Source organism: Ochotona curzoniae, unplaced genomic scaffold, assembly GCF_017591425.1.
Source record: "Ochotona curzoniae isolate NIBS_2020 unplaced genomic scaffold, NIBS_Ocur_1.0 contig_4502, whole genome shotgun sequence".
In the NCBI taxonomy this organism is placed as follows: domain Eukaryota; kingdom Metazoa; phylum Chordata; class Mammalia; order Lagomorpha; family Ochotonidae; genus Ochotona; species Ochotona curzoniae.
In genome coordinates this window covers 1,094,199-1,106,448 of record NW_024466308.1, presented here as the reverse complement: position 1 = coordinate 1,106,448, position 12,250 = coordinate 1,094,199, and the positions used below count along the sequence as shown (strand labels likewise).

The window sequence follows — 12,250 nt, the reverse complement described above, 5'->3', positions numbered from 1 at the left end:
GGCCTGCTGCTCAGCATTGGGTGGCCGCGCCGTGGGCAGTGTCCGAATCCCCCCAGCCGGAACAGGTCAGGGCTTTGGGAGTTAGCTTCTGGAACGCTTCTCCTTTGGCCTGGGCAGGGCGAGCTGGCTGTTGGCTGAAGCAGTTGCAAGGTCGTGTGCATGTGACTCTTGCTGGGGTGGGGACAGAGGGTCGCCAGTTGTGGGGTGTGACACTTCTCAGAGGCTTTGGAGCAGGGGCTTGGGGATTGCAGACTCTGCGGGTGTGTGTGGGCTGATGGGTGGGTGTTGTGGGTTTGCTCAACTAGGAGACCCGTCGGCACGGTGGGCTGTAAGTGGTGGCAGGTTTGGATGCTAAGACTGGGCGGACCGGTGATCCCTTCCTTGTCTACAAACTTTTGCATTTTTTGGCCCTGAGGGGGGAAACTGGGTCCTGCTAGGGTGGGCCCTGCCCCACCCGTCGCCCCTCCCGGTATCCGGGCTGCACCCCAGGGGCGAGCCAGGGCAGCCTGCAGGCGGAGATCCGCGGTGCGAACGCCCGGGAGGCGGCCAGGCTGCAGGGTCGCATGGGAGCCTGGAGGGCGGGCGGGCGCTTCCGGGGCGGGGCCGGCGCCAGCGCCCCGCCCTCGGCGCCAGCGCCCCGCCCCTCGCCGCAGGCCCGCCCTCGCCGCAGGCCCCGCCCCTCGCCACAGGCCCGCCCTCCCGCAGGCCCCGCCCCTCGCCGCAGGCCCCGCCCTCCCGCAGGCCCCGCCCCGCCGGGCGCGGGCGGGCGGCGTCTCCTTTAAGAGCTCCCCGGTGTTTTGGGGGCCGCGGGCCGGGCGCGCTGACCTGGTGCGCATGTCCCGGGCGGTGACGCCGGCGCCCGGCTCCATGTGTGCGGCCGAGGGGCGCATTATCTGGCCGGCGGCGGCGCGGGCGGGCGGGCGGAGCGGCGGAGCGGGCGCCCTGAGCGCCGCGGGCCCGGGCGGCCCCCTAGGCGGAGCGAGCGCGCGCGGCCCGGCGCCCCCTGCGCCCCCGGCGCCCCCTGCGCCCCCTGCGCCCCGGGGCTCCCCGCCGGCCGGCCCCGCCGACCACCCGGGCCGTGCCCCGCAAGGGCCCGGTAAGTTCGGGGAGCAAAGTTGTTCGGGGTGGGGGGTGGGGGCGGGGCGCGGCCGCCGGGGTCTGGGGTGCGCGCATGGGGTTTGGGGGTGCCGGCTGCGGAGGGGGACCCCTCTCCTCCCCTCCCCCCATGGCGTGTGCGTGGAAAAGTGCGTGCGGCCGAGTTGTGGGACTCCTTCCTCGTGTGCCGGCAAAGTTCCCGGCGGCTCCTGCTCGGCCGCTGGGGCCGCAGGGGCACGTGGTGGGGGGCCCGGAAAGCGGGGTGCGTGCCGCGGGGGGTCCTGCCGACCAGCAGCGGCGCCCCGGGGAGCCCCCGGCCTCCTCCTCCTCCCCCGGGACGCCGGGCGCGCCGCAGGAGCTGGGGTGCACGTGGGCGCCCCGGGAGGACGCGGCCGAGCTGGCGGGGTGTTGGGGGGTCGCCCTGCACCCCAAGGCGTCGGCGGCGGCTCCGTGTCAGAATAAGAGTCCCCGCGCCCACGCCTGCAGGGCGGCCCTGCTTCCTGCCTGACCCCCGCCCTGAGCCCCGGGCTCTCGCGCGCTCCTGTTTTATTTTATTTATTATTCCCCCCACACCCTCCCTGCCCCCACCTGGCGTGGCTCGGCCAGCAGCGGCGGCGGCAGCTGGCTTTTCAAAGGGATTATTGCCAAGAATCGGAATTGATCACTTGGAGGGGAAGGGCCCAGCCCGGGACCCTGGGCGTGCCCGGCCCTGCGCACCGCGCACCCACCAATGAATGCTCCCGTGCCTGGGAAGCGCCTCCAGTGCTGCGTGGCTTGGCTGGGTGTTTTTTTTTTTTTTCTGACTTTTTAATTTTTGGAGGGGGGTCTTGCCCTGGAAATTCTGCAGAAAATGGATTCAGGTGTACCCCTCAGCCTTGGGGTCAGGATTGGGGTTCTTGGTGCTCAGAGTCGGCGGGCGGCAGGCTCCCTTTGGACGTCTCCTCGCCGAGCCGGTCGGGGTGCGTGTGTGGGATGGTGGGTTCTGGGTGCCCGTTCCCACAGGAGGCAAGGCCAGAGCCCCCTGTGTGCCCCCCAGCCCCGGGCTCTGCCCACTCGCGCTGGGGGGTCACAAGTTTTTTTCCGGGCTGGATGAGGTGGAGCTGTGGTTTCCTGGTGGCCCTGTAGTGTCCGCAGCCTCCCAGCGGCCCCCTGACCTGCCTCCTTCCCTCCTCTGGGTTTGGGGTTTGAGCGCCTGCTGCGTGTGAGTGTGTGGGTGCCAGGGCCCCCTGGGCAGCCTTCAGCCTTCCAGCCGGAGAGCCTGGGGTGTTCCCCGAGGCCAGGCTCCTTGCTTGCTCGTCCAGGGCTCTGAGGTGGGGGGCTAGGACCCCTGACCCTGGGTCGCCCTGCGGTCACCGGCCGAGCCAGGGGCTGTCTGGTTTGGAAACGCTGTTGCTTCCACTCAGAGGACAGTTATTCTCTAAAATGTCATCTCCACGCTGTGCTGTAGCTGTGCTGTGCTGTGCTGTGGCTGTGCTGTGGCTGTGCTGTGGCTGTGCTGTGCTGTAGCTGTGCTGTAGCTGTGCTGTAGCTGTGCTGTGCTGTGCTGTGGCTGTGCTGTAGCTGTGCTGTGCTGTGCTGTGCTGTGCTGTGGCTGTGCTGTGCTGTGCTGTGCTGTGCTGTGCTGTGCTGTAGCTGTGCTGTAGCTGTGCTGTGTGCTGTGCTGTGTGCTGTGCTGTGCTGTGCTGTGCTGTGCTGTGCTGTGCTGTAGCTGTTCTGTGCTGTGCTGTGGCTGTGCTGTGGCTGTGCTGTGGCTGTGCTGTGCTGTGCTGTGGCTGTGCTGTGCTGTGCTGTAGCTGTGCTGTAGCTGTTCTGTGCTGTGCTGTGCTGTAGCTGTGCTGTGCTGTGCTGTGCTGTGCTGTGCTGTAGCTGTTCTGTGCTGTGCTGTGCTGTAGCTGTGCTGTGCTGTGGCTGTGCTGTGCTGTGCTGTAGCTGTGCTGTGGCTGTGCTGTGCTGTGCTGTGTGCTGTGCTGTGCTGTGTGCTGTAGCTGTGCTGTGCTGTAGCTGTGCTGTGCTGTAGCTGTGCTGTGCTGTAGCTGTGCTGTGCTGTGCTGTGCTGTGCTGTAGCTGTGCTGTGCTGTGCTGTGCTGTAGCTGTGCTGTGTGCTGTGCTGTGCTGTGCTGTGCTGTGCTGTGTGCTGTGCTGTGCTGTGCTGTGCTGTGCTGTGCTGTGCTGTGCTGTAGCTGTGCTGTGCTGTGCTGTGCTGTGCTGTAGCTGTGCTGTGCTGTAGCTGTGCTGTGCTGTGCTGTAGCTGTGCTGTGCTGTAGCTGTGCTGTGGCTGTGCTGTGGCTGTGCTGTGCTGTGCTGTGGCTGTGATGTGCTGTGCTGTGCTGTGCTGTGGCTGTGCTGTGGCTGTGCTGTGGCTGTGCTGTTGCTGTGCTGTGCTGTGCTGTGCTGTGCTGTGCTGTGCTGTGCTGTAGCTGTGCTGTGCTGTGCTGTGCTGTGCTGTGCTGTGCTGTGCTGTGCTGTGCTGTGCTGTGGCTGTGCTGTGGCTGTGCTGTGCTGTGCTGTGGCTGTGCTGTGCTGTAGCTGTGCTGTGGCTGTGCTGTGCTGTGCTGTGCTGTGCTGTGGCTGTGCTGTGCTGTGCTGTAGCTGTGCTGTAGCTGTGCTGTAGCTGTGCTGTGGCTGTGCTGTGGCTGTGCTGTAGCTGTGCTGTGCTGTGGCTGTGCTGTAGCTGTGCTGTGCTGTGCTGTGCTGTGCTGTGGCTGTGCTGTGCTGTGCTGTGCTGTGCTGTGGCTGTGCTGTGCTGTGCTGTGCTGTGCTGGATCGCGGCATGGAGCGGCAGGCATGTCCTAACGTTTCGCAGATCTACAAACTTCTCTGTCGGTAGAAAAAATGTTGCCAGCAGGAGAGACCCCGGCAGGATTGGTGCTGAAAGACGCTAAACTTGATGAAAGAGAAGTTTTCTTGCTTGTTTTTCTTTACATTTTGATGCCATAGTTTGTGTTTTTTGAAAAGTGAGCATTTTAAAACGCCAGTTCTCAGGGTCCCCCCCCAGCTTTGCATCATTTATGTTGTGGGCTTCCGGTGTGCAGCATCCTGATGTTTGGGGGGGGAGTGGTGTGTTTTTATGTCGTCAGTGAACATTGGTGTGTGTTCTGGGCTCCCCACCCCGTGCTGGGAACCCCTGTTTGGGATTAGCGGGCCAGGAATTGTCCCTAATCCCATAAATGTGAGGGGGGGTGACCTGGAACCCCCGGGAGGCCTCTCTCCAGTCCTGGGTCCCGGGAGGAGCAGGGTTCAGTGGGAAGTGGAAGTGGGGGGATGTGAGCGAATGCACGGAGCAGGGGAGCAGAAGGGCCCCGTGGAGGGAGTAAGTCCCGGGCAGGTGGGACAGGGCAGGTCCTTCCCCAAGCCCATTCCCAAGTCGGCGTGCTAAGCTCCTTACCTGGCGTCCCGGGCAGGACCCAGGCCTGGTAGACTGTGCTGGTCGGGGGGGGCTGGTGGGGCCGACCCTGTCCCTCCTCCGTTGGTGGGCCGTCCCAGGAGTTAATGTATGCACGTTGGGAAAGGTGGGAGGTTGCGACACAGGCCTGCAAAGCCTTCCCAGGGCGCTCTGGGGCAGTTGAGCGTCCCTGGGTTTTCCTGCTAGCTGCCCTGCCGGCAGCTCGGGCAGTGCCGCTGGCAGAACCAGCAGGACGGGTTGGCGCTGTCACACTTGGAGACGTGTTCCCTGTCCCCGCGCGGGCTGGCCTCAGGTGGACTTGGCTTCCCAGGCCCAGCGTGCCCAGCGCCCCCTGCATGGGAAGCAGGCCGAGCCGAGCGTGAACCCCGAGCGCCCCCCAGGAATGCGATCTGGGACCTGGGGCCACCGGCTCCGTCCCGGGCTCTGGCCCCACCCCCGCCCGGCGCTTCCCAGCCTGTATCTGTGACCTCTTTTTGTCTGATGGAAATGTAGGTTAGTCTCTCGGAAGACAAAGGAACTTTAGGAAGGTGACCTGCAGGTGGGTTCAGGAGATGCTGGGAAAGCTTGGAGGCCTCCGGGCGTGAGGCCGACCCTCGCGGGAAGGCCTCTGCCTGTCTGGTGATCTCTCTCACTCTCTCTTTCTCTTCCCTCCCTCCCTCTCTCTGTTTGGAGTTTGTTGGAAGTTGCCTTCCCCGTTGGGTTCTGGGTTCCAGGCCTTGGCTCCGTGTAGGCCTGGGGGTCTGCACCCCAACCCTTAGCTCTGCCTGAAAGAGGTGGTTCCTCTCCTGGACCAGGAGGGGTCCCCAGCAGGGCTCCGGGCGAGCGGCTGGTCCCCAAGCAGTGTAGGTCCTGGCTCCCCTCATCCACCGGGTCTGCTTGCCTCCTGCCACTAGGTGACGGGACTTGCTGGAACCCCCAGCCCGTGTCCCCTTTGGACAGGGGTGGCTAATGTGTGCCCCGGAAGCTGGGGTGGGGTGTAGGGAGCACCTCTGTGGGGTGGGTTGCTGTTTGCCACCTAACTCCTGGAGCCTCTGCTTCACGCCAGCGCCGGCCTTGGTGCAGGTGAGGGAGGCAGTGGCCGGTGTGGAGGATTAAAATGCCACCTGCAGCGCTGGCAGGCCATGGGGCACAGGTGGGAGTCCCGGCAGCCCCACTTCCCTCCCGGCTCCCTGCCTGTGGCCTGGGAAAGCAGTCCCGCGTGGGAGACCTGGAGGAGGCTCCTGGCTCCTGGCTTCAGCCTGGCCTAGCCTCAGTGGCCAGTTGAGTATCCAGTAGAGGAAGATGTCTGTCTCTCTTTACCTCTGACTTTCATCTAAACGTTTAGAGAAAGAAGGTGCCCCCACCCCTCGCCTGTGAGGGCTGGCCTGGCCAGGGCACCTGCTGGGTACAGTGAGGTGGGCGCTGCGCCGTCTGACCGTGTCCTCCACTGGCGGGGCCTCCTTGGTGAGGTTGGTTGTTCCTTCCGCCTCTAGCTGAACCCAGCATCCCGACACTGTCCACTGAGGTTGTGAGATGGGGCATGTCAGGGAGCTGTGTGCACACCCTGCCTGTGGGACCCAGGGGGGCTCTGGCACTGAGGGGCAGCCTGGCCGGGGCCCACTGTTGGTGCTTTGGTGCGCACAGTAGCCGCGGGCTGCGAATGCGGGCTGTGGCTCTGCCTCCTCTGGACTGAGTGCCCGGGAGGTGGCCGGCATGCTCCCTGCCACGGGCTGGGGGCGAGTCGTGTGGCCTTGGTCCCTTCCTGGCCGTCGTGGTGATCTTTGGCCTCCTGCGATGGCCTGGAGGTGTGGCTAGTGGTGGCCTGCCCCGCATGCGATGTCCGCGGTGAGTCCCGGGGTCCGGCGTGCGCTCACCTGTATGACGGGGGCATCAGCTGGAGGCTGGGGGCCGCAGCCCCCGGCCCGTGTATGGCCCATGTGGAATGTCCTCCAGGTCACAGTTTGGGGAGGCTGTGGCTGTTGAACGTGATCTTGACTGAACCCTGGAGGCAGCAGCTCGCCCGTGACCTTGTCGGGGAGCCACCGCTGGACCAGCCGTGCCGAGCGGGACACTTCCAGTTCACGTCTCTGTGGTTCTGGCCAGCGCAGAGGTGGTGTCCCGCCTGCGGAAGGCGCTCATGGACAGGCGTCCGTCGCACCTGCCGCCACTGGCACGCAGTGGGAACGAGCTTTGCCAGCGGCGTGTGGGTGGGTCATCGTCTCCCACCTGGCCCGCTTGGTTATGGCATTGCGGGCTGATGCTGAAGGCCGGAGTGCACTCGGCGGAGCCCCATGTTTTCAGGGGGCCGAGCATCCTGGTCTGCCCCAGCCGTTCCTGGGCCGGTGCCTCTGTTGAGTTGATATGCAACCCACAAGCTTTTTTTTGGGAAGGCAGATTTACAAAGAGAGACTGAAATGTCTTCTGTGCACTGGTTCACTGGCCAAGTGGCCACACGGCCGGAGCTGAGCCAGGAAGCCAGGAGCCAGGAGCCTCTCCCGGGTCTCCCACGCAGGTGCAGGGTCCCAAGGCTGTGGGCCGTCCTCCACTGCTTTCCCAGGCCACAGGCAGGGAGCTGGGTGGGAAGTGGAGCAGCTGGGACTTGAACCTGCACCTTTATGGAATCCTGGCATGTGTAAGGTGAGCACTTGAGGCACTAGGCTACCGTGCTGGGCCCGGCCCACAGCTTTAGAAACCATCTGGTTCTGGAGGTTGGGCAGCGTGCATGTTTTAGATTCCCCTGAGGTGGTGGGCGGTCTGTTGCTGCTGTCCCCACCTGCAGTTCTGGGGTCCTGGGAGCAGCTCTGTGGGGGGGGGATGGCCTGGGAGCTGCTGGGGGTGCTGCGCGTTCTGCATTCCTTCTGACGTGCCCGCCTGAGTGATTCCAACAGCTGCCGCCTTCCGGCTCTAGGACGCGAGCTTGCTGCATTCATTGCTGGGGTGTTAGCAGATGCCCGCTCCCTGGGCAGAGCCGGGGGGAGAGGACAGGTGGAGGTCCCACCGCCGCCCTCCGTCCTCCATGCCTGGGGCACAGCTTGATCTCAGGGAGGAAGGAGCCGCGGGCTTGGAGAGGCCTTGGCCGCCGGCTGCTGTGCCCCGGGATCCCGTCCTGCTGCTTATTTGGAGTGTGGGTGGGAGTGTGGTCCTGTGAGTCATGTGGTGACAGGCTGGGACATGCCCTGGCCACCGCCCAAGTCGGGAAACCCTCCTGGCTGGCCGGCCCGGGCTGGCGCCGGGTCCTGTCTGTGTCCCACCGGTATGCCTGTCAGCCCCCTTTGAGGCGTGGGGACCTGGTGTCCTCCTGTGGTCCCCCAAGCCGGGGAACGCGTGAAAGGTGGCCCTGCCATTAGGGCTCAGGCCGTGTCGTGGTCCATCGGCCTTGGCCGAATGCTCGATTGTGCACGCTTGGAGCCGCCAAATCTGCCTGGCGTAGCTGCTCTCCATCCGGGCAGGCGAGGTTCAGGAGTCCTTCACGCGTCTTTAGGAGGGGGAGCTGGGCCCGCGCTGCTGGGCCTTCCCTGGCAGGCGGAAGGACAGTGAGCAGAGCGCTCGGAAGGTCCAGGGTCGGTGGTCCTGGTGCTAGGGCATGGGGCACGGAGGTGGGCCTCGGCCTGCACGGCGCAGTGGCTGCAGGGTCCTTGTATGTCGGGAAGGGTGTGGCTGACAACGGCAGCGCCCCGTGCGGCCCGGGTGCCCGTGGTGGCGCCGCTGTGGCGTGTCGGGGATCCTGTGGATATGCCTGCTGGTTTTCTTCAGTCGGCTTTGAGTAGCAGTCAGCATCTGCGTCTGGCGGGACCACGGCCTGCGTCTCGTGTTGGCATACTTTCAGTGCCCGACAGACCGCAGAGGAGCCTGGGGCGTGAGGATGGCACGCTGGGCAGGGCGTCCAGTTGTGTGGTGCTAGTGCTGTGACGGCTCGCTGGGTCCAGGTGGCCCGGAGACCACGGGGACAAGGGCCGGGGGTGGGGGTTGGCGCTGGTTGGCAGATGCGGGCGCAGGGGAGACGCCTGCGTGTCAGGGGAGAGGCTGCAGGAGCTGCGGGTCCGGGCGTGGATTCCGCGTCTCTGTGGGCACGTGTTTGGTTGGGCTGAGAGTTGGGCAAAGTCCTCCGAGGGGGTGCAGCCCAGGGTGGCATGGTCTGGCCGGTTCTTCGGGCCTCCTCACATGTGTGCAGTTTGCAAGGCACCTCGCAGGGCGCCTGAGGTTACGTCAGGATGCCTCTCCCCAGCAAGAACTCCCCACTGCGCGCAGAGGTTCTGGGGAGCTGGCTGCCCACTGGCTGCCCGCTCCCCACGTGTGCCCCGGGCAGATAGGGAGTATCGGCCACGTCCCCGTAGTAACCCTCCCACCTGGCAGGAGTCCTTGCTTTTTTTTTTTTTTAAGCTTTGTTTATTTTTTATTGGGAAGGTAGATTTACAAAGGAGATAGAAAGATATTCCATCTGCTGGTTCACTCCCCAAGTGCCTGCAATGGCTGGAGCTGAGCTGATCCGAAGCCAGGAGCCAGGAGCTCTTCTGAGTCTCCCACAGGGTGCAGGGTCCCAAGACTGTGGGCCATCCTCCACCGCTTTCCCAGGCCACAGGCAGGGAGCTGGATGGGAAGTGGGGCTGCCGGAATTAGAACCAGTGTCCATATGTTATGTTTGCGCTAGTATGCAGGGGGTTATCATGCTGCTCAACCACACGAGCCCCTGAAAGATTTAGAGCGAGAGAGATGCTCCATCCAGGGTCTCGTCCCCCGATGGCCACAGTCGCAGCTAGGACTGGGCTGGGCAGGAGCCAGGAGCCCCCATGTGCAGTGGCTTCTCGTGGCTGCAGCCGCCCAGGTACCTCGGTCATCTTGCAGTGCTTTCCGGGGCCACTGGCAGGGAGCAGCACCGGAAGCAGGGGCGCCAGAACACACCCGCTTCCACGAGGCATGCCTGTGGTGCAGGCCACGGCAGCAGCCCGCCGAGCCCGGTGCTCGTGGTTGCCCCTGCGGAGGAGACAGCTCGGGCAGCTAAGCTGGGTGGGCCACAGTGGGGTGCTGTGCGCGCCTCGGTGCTGGAGGTGTGGAGCCCAGGGCTTGGTGGGAAGGGAGCGGGCCGGGCGTAGCTGGGCTCGGGTCAGATGGCCGCCCTCCTCCTTCCTCCTCTTAAAGGGTTATTTATTGATTTGAAAGGCAGGGTTACACAACGAGAGAGGGAGGGGGTCACCTCTGCTGGTTTAACCCCCTGATGGCCGCAGTGGCTGGACCGCACCGGGGCTGCGTCTGTGTCCTCCGGAGGAGTGGCAGGGGACCTGGTGGGCTGTCCTCTGCCTTCCCAGGCTGGTCAGCAGGAGGCTGGAGGGGCAGTGGGGCTGCTACCCACGTGCTTGGGGGAGTGGACACTGCCTGGCCCAGCCCTGGCTTCGTGTGCATTTAGGGGATAACCCAAGGGGCCCCCAGACTCTGCGGAGCCCGGCCCGTGTTCTGCCCTCCAGTCTCCAGTAATTAGCTGATGGAACAGATCTAGGGTGTACCCCCGTGGTCTCTCCGGGCCAGGTGCCAGAGGGCTCAAGGCAGGCCCAGGAAGGTGCTGGAAGGTGCTAGAAGGTCCATTGTAGTGTCATCAAGGGATAGATCGTTGGGGTGCTGAGGTTCTGTGGGAAGGCAGAGGCGTGCATGGGGGAGCCCTTGGTCTGTCTGAAATGTCCCCAGCGACCTGCTTGGGGTGTACAAGTATGTCGGGGTCTCCGTTGGTGGGGAGCTGCCCAGCTCTGCAGCTGCCAAGGCTTGATTTCCTCATGATGGAGGAGAGGAGGCTGCAGAAGGGGGTGGGGTGCAGGGGCTGGGGAGCCTCCCGTCCCTCGCGGCTCGCCAGCCTGTGGTGCCTCTGGGCAGCGCCGTCCACAGGTTCCCAGCACCGGCCCGCTTTTGTAGAAGCCACTGGGCACATTGCTGCACACTGGGGGTCACGCAGGCCCACGCCCCCTCCCCGCCTGCCAGCGCTGCCCAGTTCTGGGCCACCTCGCTTGGGCCACCAGCCTCCAGCCCTGGCTAGCATGCTAACCAGATGCCAGCACCTCGGAGGCTCCCAGGACGGTGTGAGCTGGGTGCCAGCAGGTGCAACAAGGGCAGTGTGTATTTCACAGTGTCTTGGCTGGGTTTCAGTATCAGTAGAAATAACTTCTCGTTTTTGTAACTTACTTAAACAATTGTTGTAACGGTTCTGTTTCAAAGGAAGATTGGCAGAGTCCTTCCACCTGCTGGTTCACTCCCCAAGCAGCCACAATGGCCGGAGCTGAGCCGATCTGAAGCCAGGAGCCAGGAGCCTCCTCCAGGTCTCCCACGCGGGTGCAGGGTCCCAAGGCTTTGGGCCGTCCTCGACTGCTTTCCCAGGCCACAGGCAGGGAGCTGGGTGGGATTAGAACCGGCGACCATATGGGATCCTGGAGTGTGCAAGGAGAGGACTTGGGCTGCTAGGCTACTGTGCTGGGCCCAGGAGGCCTTTCCGGTTTATCCTGATGTTTTTGCCTCCGGCCTGGCTGGGCGTTGATAACAGGGGGTAGGGTAGGGTAGGGGTCTGCTGTTTCATTTTTGGTGCCTGGTTAAGGGGTGGAGATGAGCCAGAGCCCCGATTAGAGGCACCAGGGCGTGCTCGCTGTGTCAGGTACCAGGTGTCCGTGAATGGAGCTGTGGCTGAGAGGGCCTTTTCAGGGGAAGTGAAGCTGTAGTGCCCGTGGGAGGCAGGGCATACTTGGCATTGGGACCAGCATTGCAAAGTCCTGGGGTCAAGGCCGGCCTGCGCTGGAGGCCTGAGGCGCTCAAGTGACCAGGTGGCAGGAACTGTGAGCTGCTTAAAGGGACACTTACAGGTTTGTGTAAGATAGAATGAGAACGTGGCACACGTGGGTCCTCGGATGTTCGACGTGGGGTACTGTGAGCAGTGTTGGGGAGCAGGGTTCAGGGGCACCGCAAGCAGCCAGGCTGGCATGATACGGGGAGCAGACATGGTGGCCATAGCAAAGGGAGGGCAGGCAGGTAGGCGGGGCCCAGTGCCGTGTGGCAGACCGCCTGTTGCTAGCCCTGGTTGCCAAGGTCAGGCGCACTGCTGCTCCCCGGCCCTCCTGGGGCCGCTTCGTTGCTGGTTCGACCGCGAGTCGCACTGTCCCCTGCCCCGTGGGAACAGGGCTGACGAGGCTGCGGGCCATGGGGAGAGCAGGTCGTGCGCCCTGGGCCCCTGGAACCAACCCCGAGCCTGCTGTGTGTGTGTCTGCCCTGTCTTCTCGCTGAGGTCCCCTGGTCGGCCCGAGCAGGCCGCCGGGGCACCATGCGTGCTCCTCCTGGTCTTCCGAGGCCCGGCTGGAGGCTTTGGCTCCGGGGCCTCCCCGTCTCTGTCACCGCCCCCGGGATCCGCAGTGTGCTCCGTGTGCTGGGGCAGATGGGCAGGGCCCCAGACAAGGCCACGCGGTCTGTGGCCCGTGTGGCTGCCCTCCCTCGGCATGCCCCTTGTTGGGGGAGCTGGCATGCTCCTCAAGACAGCTTGGAAGCTGTTGCCAGAGCCTCGGACGTTCGGGTGGGCAGGGTCCTTGGGGTCCGGGGTTCCGGTCCCAGGACCAGGTGGCAGCCCTGGAGTGCAGACTTGCCGCAGGCTGCTTGGGTGTCTGTGAGCACAGATGGTGCGAGGGCTGGGCCTGTGGCAGGAATGGCAGAGCCCAGGTCTCCCTGACAGGTGCCAGGCACCCCTGGGACAACTGTGCACCTGTTGCAGGCGCTGCGGGCTCAGCATCTCCATGGAATTGAACCCCCCAGGCG

The 12,250-nt window shown here is 64.5% G+C and overlaps 1 protein-coding gene across 1 annotated transcript in view; it reads left to right on the top strand.

The window, feature by feature from the left end:
• The window catches only part of GATAD2A (GATA zinc finger domain containing 2A), a 44,087-nt gene that overhangs the window by 8,576 nt on the left and 23,261 nt on the right, over nt 1-12,250 (top strand). The window lies entirely within an intron of this gene.